Source organism: Trichosurus vulpecula, chromosome 3 (genome assembly GCF_011100635.1).
Source record: "Trichosurus vulpecula isolate mTriVul1 chromosome 3, mTriVul1.pri, whole genome shotgun sequence".
Classification (NCBI taxonomy): Eukaryota; Metazoa; Chordata; class Mammalia; order Diprotodontia; family Phalangeridae; genus Trichosurus; species Trichosurus vulpecula.
The window spans coordinates 1,365,982-1,381,247 of NC_050575.1; the positions used below are offsets into that span (position 1 = coordinate 1,365,982).

The window sequence follows — 15,266 nt, forward strand, 5'->3', positions numbered from 1 at the left end:
CATTCATTGGTGGGCCCCGAGATCTGCTCATGGAATAAGGGAAAGTATCCACAATGGAAACAGGAGGTCACCCAGTGTACCTGCCAGCCCCCCAAAGCCCATGCCCTCATCCGCCATTCACCAAATCGGTCAAAGTCAGCAGAGCCAGATTGATGCCCTCCTCCACCACAAAGGCCTCCACTGGACGTGAAAGTCTGAGGAGAGGCTGGGGTGGCATGTGCTACCAAGGTGCCAATGGAAAGTAGTTACAGCCTGGGGAGGTTGAGAGGGTAGGAGGGGTAGGGGAGAAGAAAGGCAAGCAAGCTTTGGCCCTGGGCAAGGAATCCAAAATGCTGCTGCTGGAAGGGAGAGAGCATCCATCATCAGCCCTGCCAGGAATACATCCAGCCCCCAAAAAGAAATACTGCCGACTAAAGAGAGAACAACAAAGGGCTCCATTTCATCAGCAATGCGGAGCCAGCGGCGCCCGGCCGGCCGGCCCATCGGTCATCCCACAAAGGTCCTGATTGTCTGAGTGTATGTGTGTGGGGGGGGGGAGAGGATAGAACATTGCACTGGGGGTAGACAGAGTCACCAAGAGACTGAGACACAGAGACGGAGGGACAGAAATACAAAGACACCGAGACGCAGAGATGAAGGGCAGAGACGGAGAGACTGAGACACAGACATGGGGATAGACAGACACACAGAGGCAGGGGACAGGGGGAATAGACAGAGACATGGAAGGACTGAGACACAAAAACAGGAACAGAGAGACCCAGAGAGATAGACAGAAGGACAGCAACAGACATAAAGACAGACAGAGAGACAGAGAGTTACAAAATGTTGGAGACAGAAGAATGGATGGAAAAACAGACACAGAAACAGCAGGACAGAAAGAGGCAGTTCAAGACAGACATGAGCAACTAGAGAACAAGGAGAAACAGCAAGAGAAGAGGAGAAGCTATAAGCCAGATTTGGAGAATGACAGAGATGAATGGAAACCAAGGAATGTGTTGAAAGATTATTCCAAAGCAACCACTCCAAGACCCTCTAGCCATTAGAAGTTCCCCCTGCCCAGGCTCTTTCCTCAGAAGGGTCTCTTATTGGAGCATCTAGAGTTCCCATAGCCAGGTCTGAGATACCCTAGCTCCTCTACTCTCTGACCAGGCCAAAGGTCCTCCTGAGCCATGGGCACTCTGGGGACAGATGATTCAATCTGAAGACCCAAGAAGGGAATGGTCTTTCAATACTGCTCTGAAAGAGGTTCCCTCTTCTCTACTGCAGAGGGGCCAACCCACCATTTTCCTCCCTTTCCTCCAAGGTCCTGGTCCTCAAACAGGGTTCTCAATCACACTTTAGGCCCAAGGCTAATCAGAAGCTTTGCAGTCACCTTTGATCTTTTCTGTCTTCCTTGGTCTTTTCCCCTCCTCCTCGGACGTCAGTGCCAGAGGGTACCCACCTCCCTCCACGAAGCTCTTCGCACCAGCTGCAGGAGCTCCCAGGCAGAAGGCCAGTCAGAGTAGATGGGGAAAAGGGGGCAGGGATGGGGTGTCAGTCCTGGACCATCCAGGGGAGTTCCTGGTGTCAGGGTCTGGCAGTGGGGTGGGTCTCCTCCTGCAAGTTGAGCCTCATTGGTGGAACTGCAGAAAAAGGGTGAACATCAGACTTAGAAGGATTCCTCCCTGGACAATTTGGTGAGATCACACCCTTTCTCTTCCCCATGCTTACAGACTCATTTCTGGGAGGGACGAGCGGAGGGAGAGTAACTCTTCTGGTACTCTTCTTCCTACCCATCACCCAAGTGAAACCACAGCACCAAGTCCCATCTGCAACCCTAGTATCATTACTTCAGAGGCCTACAGGATTTAGAAGTATTGGGGGGGGCTAGAAAGCATAAAATCCAACCCCCTCATTTTAAAGATAAAGCCATAGAGGCCCAGAGAGCTTAAGTCTAACAACTTGTCTAAGATCAAAATAGCAAGGCTAGGATTCAAACCCAAGTTCCCTGACTCCAAACCTAGTGTTCTTCCCACTATATTAAGCAGCCCCTTGAGTTCTTCTCCTCAATAAGCTCCCAACCCAGGATCAATTCATGAAGGTAGGACCCCCAGTGAATCTCTCCCCAACCCATTAGAGTCCTATATTTAGCTCTAAAATTGAACCCGAGACAAGAGAAACAAGAGACCAGGTCATGGGACTGGGGAGGTCTGGGATGTAGTTCCAGCTCTGCCTGACACATTCGGAGGCTTTGCCTGTATCATGGCCCTTCTCAAGATCTTGGATTCTCTCTCTGAGAAATGGGGAGATTCAGCCCTGCCTTCCCAATAAATAGATGTGAATTTGCTCAGCACCAGGGAACAGAGCGGAGAAGTGGCTTCCAATGTTCCCTTCTTTCTTTCTAAATGTTCTCTGTATGCCACCACTACCCTTCTGTGTGAGAATCACCTTCAAAGAAAAAAGTCAGACCCTCAAGAGAATCCCTGGAGGTACCTCCAAGCCCCAGGGAGCAGGGATTGGGGATTTACCTTGCCAATCAACTCCCAATGTTCCAGAGAAGGCCGTGGGCAGGGCCCCTCCCCAGGATTCTGTACTACAGGGCTTTGGGGAGCAGAGGAAGGGGACCACATCAGCCCTGGTGTTTGGAACGCTACGCCAATGACATCACAATGCTGGTATTGATGTCATGAGCAAAGTGGTTGGGAATGCCTTCTCTAGACTTCTCTTCTCATTCTCCATCCCTACTCCCAGCACACACACCTCCTTTAATCCATCCTGCACACCACAATCTGATTTATCCTCTTAAGGTATAGCTCTAATTACATAAGTTCCCAGACCAAGAACCATGAAAGGCTCCCCAGTACCTACCAAATCAAGAACAAACTCTAAGCTGTGAAACACCCCGTATGATTGTGGTCCCAATCTACCTCCCTAGCTTGTGTCTCATCACTTCCCTACTGAAACCAGCCTTGCTCCAACCAGACTGGTCTATTCACCATATCCCCAGTTTACTAAACGTGCCCCCCAATTCCCTACCCATTTGCTCATATTACTTCTCCCACACTGAAACATCTCCCCCACTCCTCCTCTCTGCTGCCAATCCAAAATCTTCAGGGCCAAGGTCAAGTCCCAAACCTCTTCAATTTCCTTAGCCTGTGGCCCCACTAAGATAAAGGGCCCCACAGAGAAAGAGGAACACACATATATGCTCTTGGACAAGGCACACATACCAAACTGGGCCCACCAGGACAAACTGGACAGAAGGACAGACAGGAATGGCAGCCTCAGGCAGCACTAGTTGGTTGAATTGGGCTGATTAACAAGGTGGATGCTTCAACCCTCTCTGATCCCTGATTCTGAGAACTTCCCATGGAAGAAAGATGCTCGGAAAGACAGGGAGATACATGGAAATGCATGTGTTTGGCGGCTGGCAAGTCTACCAAGGGAGAGAGGAATGGTCTCAATTATCTCAAGGTCATCTCTAGATCCAAGGACTCTACGACCAACATCTCTCCCCACAAACCCTCTGCTAGAACCAGAGCAACCATGTCAACATAGGGCCTTCATTTCACTGACATGCAGTCAAAATGAATTACCTACTTACTAGCCAAGACCACAAGAATAAAGGGGTCCCTTCGCCCCCAAAGGCATGCCAGGCCAACATTGAGGGCTGAACAACAGGACTAGGGGGCAGTTTAGAAATGGTCCCTACCCCAGCACCGTCAGAGCCCTCCTGAAAGGAAGGAGGGTACACGGTACTGGGAAACCCAAAGAAAATTCACTCAACACTTGGGTCTTTCCAGAACACACATACACACACACACACACACACACACACACACACACACACACCCCTTTTCTCTGGTTCTTCACAAGCCCTCACTGTGAGGCAAATGGGGCCACGATCATTTCTCCCATTTTATAAATGAAAAACACGGAAGTCCAAAGAAGCTGCCCAAGGCCAGACATCAAGTCAGTTGGGTATAGCCAAGAGCAGAAACCATACTGTGTCCCCCCCAATCTGTTATACCGCCAACAACGCTTTCCAGCTGTCTTTAACATTTTTACCCAGAACCCAGGGATCCAGGCTCTCTACCAAGGTCCAGGGTCCTGTTGAGTTAAAAGAGTTAGCATTTACAAAGCTCTTTGAGGTCTGCAACTCAGTTTATACATATTCACTGATTTGGTCCTCACAACAACCCTGTATGGCACATGTTATTGGGATCTCATCTTAGAGATAAGGAAATTAATGACTTGCTCAGGGTCACACATCTGTCTCTAAGGTGTGGAAGGATCAAACACAGATTTTCTTGACTCCATGTCCAGCCTCTATCCACAACGCCACGGCAGGGGCGGGGGTTGGGGTGGGGTGGTGGGGGGTGATGAAGCGGCCCTTCACTAAGATCCTCGGAGTCTTAATGAGCTGTACCCCTCCCACTAAGGGTCCAGTGGGTGTCTGGTCCCCACCCTGATGACCCCATGCTGCTTAAGTAGCAGGATTTTATAGGCCAGCAGGGGATGGATTGAAGAAAAAAACATCCCTCTACCTTCAGAGTTCAAAGGAAAGAACAGCGACTCTGGAGTTGGAGGATCTGGATTCAAATCCCACCTCTACCTGTGTGACCTTGGACATGTCACAGATTTCCTCATCTGTAAAATGAAAGATTTCGACCAGATGCCCTCTGAAGCCTCCTCCAATTCTAGAAGGCTGATTCTATGATCTTGGCAACTCACAGCAGATTAGAGGTGAAAGAAACCTTAAAAAACATCCAGTCCAACCCGAGGCCACAAGGGCCACGGAGCAAAGTGATTTGTCCAAGGTCACACTACCAATAGCAGATCCAGAACCGAACCCCCAGATCCAGCTTCTCCTCGGTCTTTCCTCCAGAGAACGGGGGCGGGAGGAGGGTGGGTGAATGGCTGGGACGGCAGCTCTGAGAGGAGGAGGAAGAGGAGAAGGCGGCTGGATGTCTCTGCAGGAAGTCAAACAGCAGGGAACACCACTTGTTCTCCTCCCCCAGCATCCCACAGGCTATCCCAGCAGGCTCCACACAAGCTCTCATTGTACGAGGGCTGCACTGCTTTGCCACAGCACTGGGTTCTTGGGTTTTGAGTTTCCTGGGGGGTGAGGAGTGGGAAGAGTCAGCCTTAGCCATCACACAAGGCCTCCAGCTGCTCCTGCCCCCTTCCTTGTCCAGCAACCCCCCATCCGCCTTCCACATTAGAGCAGGCTGGGTCATAGGGTAAAGGGGGTGAGAACCACATTCCAACCTAGGAGATTTCCCCAGCCATTGTTGGAAGAGGCTCACCAAGCAAGGGTGGGGGTGGCAGGGAGGAAGAGCAAGAAATAAAAAGGCAGGGACCTTGGCCTAGGAAGGTTCAGCCAGCCTGGCTGGTTTGAAAAGGAAGAGAGAAAGACTGCTGGAGGTAGGAAGAAGAAGGCTGGGGAAGACCTTCCAAGTGACTCCAGCAGGGGCTGACTGATACAGGCATCAGTCTCCTCTGGACGGATCACCAGGTTTCTGGCCCCAAACACCAGTTGAGTGAACATAGGTGGGAAGACAGAGACAGAGAGACAAAGAGAGGGCTGGGTACCCCTCCATGTTGGCCATTGGTACCAGCTCCCTTCCAGAATTTAACATATGGGACTTTAGAAATAGGAAAGGGGGGGTAGATTTTTGGCTGTGGGTCCCTAAGGCAGGCTGCAGCCAGAGGGTACAGCAAAGGGAATCAGGGGAAAAGTTGCTGTGAGACTCAGATTTCCCTATCAGCAGCAGAGCACACGGCTGGCCTGGAAAAAATCCTCTGGAAATTTTTGCTCAGAAACACAAGGGGCTCATACAGGGTATACACACACACACACACACACACACACACACACACACACACACCCATGACGCTGGCGGGTGAGCTGGATGTACCCTGCCCGGGGGCCTGACAGGGCAGCCACGCTCTATCGGGTCAATAACCCACAAACTAAGAAGGATTTATTGTACATGGCAGGGCCTAACAGTGCCAGAAACCCACAGCACTGGTGTGTATGTGTTTGTATGTAGGAAAAAAAAGTGTGTGTGTCCATCTACATCTGTGTCCTTGGGTACAGAGGTTTGTGGTTCCTTGCCATGCTACGGAGACTATGGTGAAAGTGGCACAGAGGTTTATGGTAGATGACTAGTCCTTCCAAGATAAGACTGCTATGCCGACAAGTGAAATTCTGCAAATGTGAAATGCTTCCATTGGAAGGCGGGGAAGAGGGGAAAACAGAGAAAGAGAAGGTAGGTAAGGACTGGAGTACAGGGAGGCCCTCTCTTGCAAGAACCAGGCTGTTGTCTCCCAGACATGAGGTGGATGGGGAAACCTGGGCAGAAGAATGGGGGCTAGCCCTGTACCTATTCCCCATCCTGTTGCAGGTTTCTTGTTTCACTTAAGTGAGGTTTTATCTGTGGAGGAGAGGGGCCAGGCAGAGTAAGCTGTGATTGATTTCTAGGACAGAAGGGTCACCTGGGCTAGCTACGCCCACCTCTCCCCAGCATGATTTTCCCCCTCCCATAAAATGGGCCCAACAATTTTGGCAGCTGAAAAGCAAGATTGTGTGCAAACCCTGATGGCCAGGTGGTCTCTTGGCCACCTGCTCCCACCCCTACTTGGCCGTGATGCGGAATGGGGCCATAGCCTGCCTACCTAGGAAGAAAACATACTCCCCCTTGGCAAGGAGATTTCTCCCTTGCCCACCACCCACAACAGCCAATGATGGTAATTGTCTGTGGCCTTAACAGCTCTCCCTGGCAGGTTTAGTCCACTGCCACATCTGCGGGCTAGGGCCTCTGCGGCTGGAGCTAAAGAAATAACGAGAAAACAAAAGCCCCCAGACTGCAGGCCTAGTGGAAGGAGGGAGGGAGGGAGGGAGGGAGGGAGGTGTCGCTCTGGCCTCGGGAGCACAAAAATAATGAGCCAAGAGGGGCCGAGAGGCCAGCTTGCCCGCCCAGCACAGGGAGGCTCGAGTCGAGAGCCGGTTCTTTCCGGCCTTCGCTATCTGACCTTGACAGATGCCATGGCGCCGATGCCCTGGAGAGAAGCCGGAGAAAACTGCTGCCCTCTTTCCTCCCCTATCCTCCCACCAGCTCAAAGCAAGGCTACCACACAACTCAGGATTGGCAGCCTGGGAATCGTCCCAGATTTCCCTACTTGCCCCCCACCCCCCCAGCCAAAGCCTAAGCTGGCCACTGAGGCAGAGAGAGGGCCACAGATGGGAGGGGGCCTGAAGGAGGGGAGGGAGAAAGCTGGAGCGGATCAAAGAATTTACAGTGTTCCTCAGGGCTTCTCCAACCAGAGGAACAGTTCCACTTACATTCAGCCCAGACAGAGGATCTCACCTCATCTACCCAGAGACCCAGTGACTTTCCATAGGCAGGAAGGCTGAGGTCAACCCAGCATTTCCTCTGTCCTCTTCCCCACAACTCATTGAGGAACCCTCTATTATTATTGGCTGGGAGTGTGTGTGTGTGTGTGTGTGTGTGTGTGAGAGAGAGAGGGGGGAGAGAGAGGGAGAGAGAGAGAGAGCGCATTTTATGATGATGGGCCTCTGCTTTCTCATCTAATAAATGGTTGGACCAGACCATTTCTGAGGTGCCTTCCAGCTCCAACATGCTATGGTTCTATCAGATATGACTGTCTAGGTGACTTGTATTTGCATTCATGTGTGTGCAACTGTATACAACTGCTCATGGGTCACGTCATCTGCATGTGTGATTATTTGTGCATGTCTAGATGCCTGTATGTTTGTATGTACTTTAAGGTTCGTATGCCTATATGTATGAGTGTGGACAAATGTACCTGTGTGTAATGAAGACTAAGCACACACACCTGTGCCTGTGTGCACATGTTACTGTGACTAGTGGGCCATGTGACCCACTATGTGTATGTGTGGGTGTGAAGGGTCATACAAGAGCTGAGGAAGCTAGACCTTGCTCTGGTCTGGGAGAACTCCAGCCCCTAAATCGACCTGGGAACAGATGGAAAGACGGACAGCCTCTGCATTTGGCCAGGCCCCCAACCCTGCAGTCAGGCAAGACCAGCTGAATCTTCCACCCCACAGAGATGGAAGGGAGGCTATGAGTGCTGCAGCTGGCACAGTGAGAATGAGAAGCAGTTCTGCCAGTCGGTGCCAGTGACAAGGCGGCAGAGGGCAGCAGGCAAAGTAAAGGGAGTGTCCCCTCCCAAGCCCTACCAGGAGGTGTGCATGTGCCATTCCTCCAGAAGACCACATTGTCTCCTCCAGTGTACCCTACCCTTCCCACACCATACCACCCATCACCATCAACCAGCATTCTGGCCAGACTAAAAACCTCTCAAATGTACCCTGGTGTAGTCAGGTACAGCCAGAAAGTAGAGAAGAAGAAAGGGACCTGTCCTAGTATCACAGGTTGGCGGGGAGGAGGGAATCAGATCTGGGGTGGGTGGTAGACCTGGGTAGGAACTGGGATGGGTGGGGAGACTGTGGCAGGCTGGAGGTGCCCAGAGGAAGATCAGTGATTCAGCACACTGACTACATAATTAAAAAATCATTAGAGGGAGAGAAAGGAGTGTGAGCTCACAGGAAGAAGCAGGAGGGGAATACCACACCAGAACCTCTCCCCCCGCAAAAGAAAAATCCCACCTGCTTATAAGATTATGGGGAAAAAAACAAGCTCAGAACATTTCATGTGTGAAGACAAGAACAACATCGCCAGATCTCAGCTTTAGCAAAGATTGAACTGACCAAAAGCAAGGCAGGTTAGGTCTTTCAGATTATCAGGGGTTCAAGTCCCTATAGGGACCTCCAACCCATACTAAGCCTCTTCTCCCCTGGCCTGCCCCTGGGACCTCAAGCCCTGCTGCTCAGGCTAAAGGAAACAGAAGGCATTTATAACCCAATTTTTCTCTCTGCCAACCCCTAAGGTGCTAGCCTGCTCCTTCCTTCTCCAGAAATCTTCCCCCTATAATCAACAAATTCACACCAACCCCCCACAATGGTCTGAAGATGACTTCACCTCTCTTGATGAAATCACTCTGATCCTTTCCTCTCTCCAGCCCTCCATCGTGTCTCATCTGTAGTCCATCCCTCCCCTGGCGCTGTTTCCTAAACATACAACATAGGAGCACCCGGCCCAAATCACCACTGGGCTTTAAAGGCACACCCAAGGATTGTGCCCCCGTGATAGCATGGCTCACATAGAATGGCATGGGGTAGAAGGCCCTACCAGGAGTCTCTGAAATCCCCAGAAATGGAACAGTCTTCTTGGATCTGTAACTCCCCCACCACCCCCAGATTAATCCAGTCCCAGCTGGAAATGGTTCCCCGCCCCCAGAAATGCAACCAGCTCTGGGGCACAGCAAGGCTGCTGCTTTCTCCCAGAATGGTGTCTAGGAACAGCATGCCAACACTTCAGGCCTGGAGGAAAACACAGTGCAGGCAGAAGGGGGTGGGGGTGGGGGCTGTTGGGGTAGAGAGTAGAGCCTAATTAGCCAGCTTGGGATTTCATCAGGACTTGGGAGCCTGCGCCTCGAGCTCTTACAGAAACAACCAGGGGAACCGCCTCTCACAAATGTCCGCAGCAGGGCCTGGGGTTTCTGGGGTCGGGGTCGGGGGAAAGGAGGGGGGAGAAGCTGGAAAAGACGGGAGCTAGCTCCGCTAAGGGATGTGAGAGCACAGCAGAACAGGAGAGGGAGAGAACGAGATGGGAAGGAAGAGCCCTGAGCATCTCGTCTCTATGACCATTTCCCGAGGCCAGCGGAAATTCTGTATCAGAACACTGGCTCCTTTAATTCCTACGGTGCCACTAGGCACCTCAATTAGCCGTGTTCAAAGTTTGTTCCTAATTGGCTTCATTTTCCCTCATAAATGATTCATGGTCCCCAAGGTCCAAAAGATGGGGACAGAAGGGAATTTGGAAGGAGCTTTGCCCCTCTGCCTTCCACTCCCTCTCACTATAACCCAGGCACCCACAGGCTGGGCAGAGAGCGGAGGAGGGCCTAGCACAGAGACCATGACCCAAAGCTGTCTGTGTTTAAGCAGTGAGCGGTTGGCTAATAATGCATCCGAGGTAAATCGGTGAAAATCCGGGGAAGGCTGGTTTGAGAGAGAAGACTGCAGGGTAGGGGGGAGGGGGATAAGGTAGATAATGATAAAGATAAGTATGAAGGAGTACAGACCCACCAAAAACCTTTAATCTTACGTCAGAAGACACACTTTTCCTTTGGTCCCAAGGCATTCCTAATACCACAGTCCTGGGTCACTGAAAAAACAAAGGTGGAGTTCTCCCACTCTTAAAAAGCCAAGTAATCACGATATACATTGAAGGGAGTTCTCCCCCAAATTTCCGCTCCCATTTTAGACGAATGATAGGATCCTGAATTATGGAGTCCTATTCCTATCCGGGTCCAAAGAGTAACAAAAACCATGGAGACAAGGCTTTTGTGCCTTCCCCTCACTGGCTGCAATTTCTTCATCAGCAAAATTGGCCTGGTCAAGATGATACTGAAGACCTTTTTCAATTCTAATATCCTGCAGAGAGAGCTCAGGGTTGAAAGGGACCTTCAGAAATCACCTGTATTCTTTGTTATAAGAGACAGCTTTCTGGGATTTGGAAGAAATATGGAGGAAATTTAGGTGATATAAAAAAAAAGATAATAAAATTACTATTAAACAATAATCCCAAATTAATTAATTTATAATTATATTTCTATGGAATATATTTACTTCATTAATAGAGCATTTAAAATTAAATGACAATCATGATTATTTTTTAAAGAAACGACTTGGTTCCCAGGAGGACTACAAAAGTGTGAGAGGGCCCTCAGGGAGGGGTTACCCTAACTGCAGGCATAGGAGGGAATGGTAAGATGAGCTCTCCAGGGTCCCAGAAAAGCACGAAGCCAACCCTGGTCCAACTCACCATTTGAGATTTTCTGTGAGAAACACCAAAACGATGACAAATACACCAGTGTAAAAAGGAGTAACTTTGAAAGATGGCAGAACTCTGACCAATGCAGGGATGGTTCTCTTTTCTTCCCAGAGAGTTTAGCTTTCGGGGAAGGACGTGGTAGACCGCAAGCATGGAGTAAGGCACGCGTTGTTAGGTATGGCCAACAGGTTGGCTTGTTTTGTCTTCTTTGTTAAAAGGGAGAGTTCCATTAGAGGTTGTCATTGCATTTTTATAGAATCTAATTATGTTATTAAGAGATTATTTAAAATGATTTAAATAATTACAGATTTTTTAAAGAAACCACTTGGTCCTGAGGAGATCTACAAAAGGGTGAGAGGTAAGTGACCACAATGTTCCTTTTAAAGAGTTACTGATTTTTTTTAAATGATTGAAAAAAAAGTCTAGAGGATCCCTTACTATATGCTCCAGTGACCAGACAAGCTGGCCAAAGTAGCCTGAGGTCAGAGGTGGTTTGTTCAGACCCAGCCTAAATCCAGCCTAGGGGTCTTTCCTTGGGGTTACAACAAGAGCAGGCCAGTCCCAAACTGTTTCCTTCCTTCCCAGCTCAGCTCAACTCCTCACCTCCAGCAGCAACACCCCCTCCTTCATGCACTGGGCTTCCCTACCTTCCCACACCCTGCATCACACCCCACCCACCCTCTACACAGCTTCCTTTCCCACCTCTATTCTGCCCCTGTCTTCCCAGACAGCCCCAAATGAGTCTGGTCAGAGGTGACCACACACTTCTTTCTCCAACACACACTCATGCTGATCCTGGGGGCCTTCTTTCACAGCACATAGCTCAGAGATATGTCCAGCCAAGTCTGGAGAGGCATCATCCCTTTCTAAAATGGCCTTCCCTTCTCTTTTCCTTCCCACCCTTCTGGAAGGACTTGGAATGGAGGACTTCTAGGGTCCCCTCCAGCTTTAACATACTCTGATTTCTCCCTTTCTTCTCTTCCCCCTTTTCTGGCCTCCTTGGCAGGTGAAATGAAGTATCAGGTGCCCAGGGTCCCAAAGAAGAGCTGGCCCCAGACACTGGCAGGCAAAGGTTATTTTGGTTTGGTGGGTGGAGGGATAGGGAACTTGGGTTAGGTTTCCTTAGGGAGAGGTGCCAGAGAGGCAGATGCATGAGGGAGTGACCCTAGAAGAGACAGAAGATGCAGGGGTATTTGCTACTGAAACCTAGCTATCAGCCAAGGGAGAGAGGAGGGATGGTTGAGGTAGCAGAATTTCCCAGAAGGTTAAGAGGGAGGGAATCATTCTAGGTGACGCCTCAACCTGGACACTACAGAAGAAAGGATGATGGTTACGAGACCTAAATTTCAGTCCCAGTTTTGCTACTGACTGGCTATGTGATCTTGGGTGATTCACCTCCTCACAATGGGTCTCCATTTCAGCTACACAAACGGGAAAACCAGTCATGGCTCTGCCAACCCCTCACAGGCTCGCGATGATGGACGGGGGAATCTGAAGATCATTTCTCCAAGGGCCACAATTGACAAACTGAGGCTCAGAGAAAGGGGAGGTGATACACCCAAGGTCAGAGTGGTCACTCGGGCCCCTCGGAAAGGGTGCCTCAATGTTCAAAGAGGAGAGGTTACTACCTAATCAAAATCAGATCTAGAAAGACCCAAGGCCCCAGGGGGAATGAAAAAACACGAGCATCCCTATGCCCTCGGAGCTCTGATAATTGCCTTCATTACCGATTAGCTGTATGACCTTGGAAAAGCTGCTTCGCCTCTCTGCGCCCTGGTTTCAAAGAATATCACCACCTCACACTTGGAGAGAGCGCTCTACTTTCCAAAGGGTTCAACCGTTCCTATTCCTCCCCCAGCCCCCACCAAACCAAGTCCTTCTCCTAACCTCCTCATTTCAGCGGATGGCCCCGTCATCCTTGTAGTCATGCAGGATCAAGGTTGTATGAGCCTAGGACTCCTCCCCCTCACATCCAGTCGTGTGCCAAATCTTTGGACTCCAACCTCTCCATTTCAGTTCAGCCCTGTCCTTGTCTATTTCCACAATCACCTCTTTAATTTAGGTTTGTTCAGGTTTTTTTTCCTGCCCCTCAAATCTCTTCACCCACACGGGCTACAAGATTAATGGTCACAGATCTGACTATGTCATTCCTCAGCTCAAAACTCTTCCATGGCTCCCTATCACCATTTCTCACTCTGGTATTTGAGGAACTCCATGCTCTTCCCCTAACCTATTTTCTCAAGGCTTATCTCTTGCTAGTTCCCTTTGCAAATGCTATATTGGAGCCAAATCAAACCACTTGATGCTCTCTGAACAGATCCCATGCTTTCTTCCTTTATATCTTTGGTCACATTCTCTCTTAAGCACTTATCACGTTCTTTCTTGAATTATAGTCATTTGTGTCGACTATAAAATGCCTTCAGGAGACTTGGTGACTGTCCAGCACACAGCCTGAAGGCCCTCACCCGGGAACGACTGAACCTCTCTCCCTTTTTTGGCAATGTATAAAAAATTGACTCTGTTCTTCTTTATAACTTGACTATCATGTAAAGAAGTTTAACGCGAAGGTATATGTAGAACCTATATGAGATTACGTGTCATCTTGGGGGGGAGGGGAGGGGGAGAAAATTTGGAACTCAAAAATTTGTAGAACTGAGTGTTGTAAACTAAAAATAAAAAATAATTTTTAAAAAATTGACTATTTTAAGACTCAGCTGATACATTGCTAGTTTTGGCGAACTGGTCGCCTGCTTTCTCTTTTCATTCTGTATTATGAGGGATGGCAGAACGGAGCGATATAACTGAAAACAAAATGCAAAAACAGAAGACATCAAGGAAAACTTAATTTTTTTAAAAAAAGAAAAAAGTCTCGGCTGAGTCAAGCGTTACAACGACCCTATAAAATGGCAGCTGCAAGGTGAAACCTCATCTACATTGAACGGATGGGGGAAAATGAGACACATTATGGCCTTGAGATTGCAAAGCAAGGCAGTGGCAGAATTTGAACCCAGGTTTCCCGAATCCCAGGCCAATGTGTTTTGAATTATGTTCTCAGCAACAGTACACTAATAGAAGGACATTCTGGAGGGTTCAGGAGACAAAGGCATCACTCCATTCTCATCAGTGCTCGGGTCCCTCCAGGACACAACAGTAAGAGCCGTGGCTCCCTTCTCCATCTCATGCTGGGATATCTACACAGACAGGAAGGAGGCTAGACACCACTCCCTAAAGTCACTAAAAAAAATGGAAAGGGAATCAAGTTCTGGGAAGGGTAGCCACATTGTTACACGGCTAGTGGATGTCAGGAAATCTGTCCTAGATCAATGTTTACGGTGTGACCTTGGGTAAGTCATCTAAACTTGTTGAGTCTGTTTCCTTAAATGTCAAAATTATGGCAACCATATTCGGACCATCGACACACACAGGGTTATTCTGAGGTGGGCGCTCTACAAACCTTGCATCAAATTGTGATCAAATTGTAGCTACACCTCTCCCTTGAGATACAGGGATAGCTCCTGACCTGGGAGAGGAGTAGACGGGCTTACGCACTACTGCACCCTTGGGAATGGCCAATTTTGGTACGACCAGCCCGAAAATCATTTCTGCGGTGGCCGTGGCAAACCGGCGAAACAAGGAACAGACCGAGCTCAACGCTGTGCTATGTGACACCCTCTGTGAACAGAAATTAAGTTGTGATTACTTTGTATTCCTTGTTTGTTCTCTTGATAGAATGTAAGTTCCTTGAGAACGGTAACTGGTTCCTTTTCACGTATGGATCCTCAACACCTAGCACATAGCAGGTATCTAATAAAAGTTTTGTCGGGTTAAATTTAAATGGACAGGACAGAGAGGATTCTAATCAATACTTGAGAATGAAGATCAAGGGGTCCCAAGTGGACCTCCGACCCTGGCTCTTCTCAGAACATATCAGGATGACACAATATCCTCAGGCTGGGACTAGACTTGTCTAATCTCTCTATTTTGTTTAGGCAGCCTGTCTTAGCCTCTTATGGGCTTGGGTCTCTTCCACTCAGAGCAGTACCATACACCCCTGCCTCCCCTCTCAGGGTCGAAGTCTCCTATCTCCAACTCCACAAGGATGCTTGGGCAATGACCGAAGTGGAGAACGGAGTGTGTCTTCCTGAAGAGGGTTCTGGGTCAGGAGAGAAGGGGACCAGAGACAAGGGAGAGGAAGTGGAGGAAGGAAGTCCCCAAGAGTCCAGTCTGTTGCCAAGATATAGTCACCCTACTCTGGACTCCCCGCCAACTGGCCCCAGAACATTCACCTCCCTGACCCCAAAATGGTTTCCCTGAGGACTAAAGTCAGGAATATTCCATCCATAC

The 15,266-nt window shown here is 49.4% G+C and overlaps 1 protein-coding gene across 8 annotated transcripts in view; it reads right to left on the bottom strand.

Annotated features, from left to right (window-relative positions):
• The window catches only part of CXXC5 (CXXC finger protein 5), a 41,575-nt gene that overhangs the window by 10,653 nt on the left and 15,656 nt on the right, over nucleotides 1–15,266 (bottom strand). For 4 of the 8 annotated variants that reach the window (XM_036750414.1, XM_036750410.1, XM_036750407.1 and 1 more), the window contains exon 2: nucleotides 1,373–1,622. The gene's annotated coding sequence lies outside the window, so the exon portion shown is untranslated. Of the gene's footprint in view, nucleotides 1–1,372; nucleotides 3,757–15,266 lie in introns of those variants that run through there. The other 4 variants (XM_036750415.1, XM_036750413.1, XM_036750412.1 and 1 more) reach the window with 2 other exon arrangements.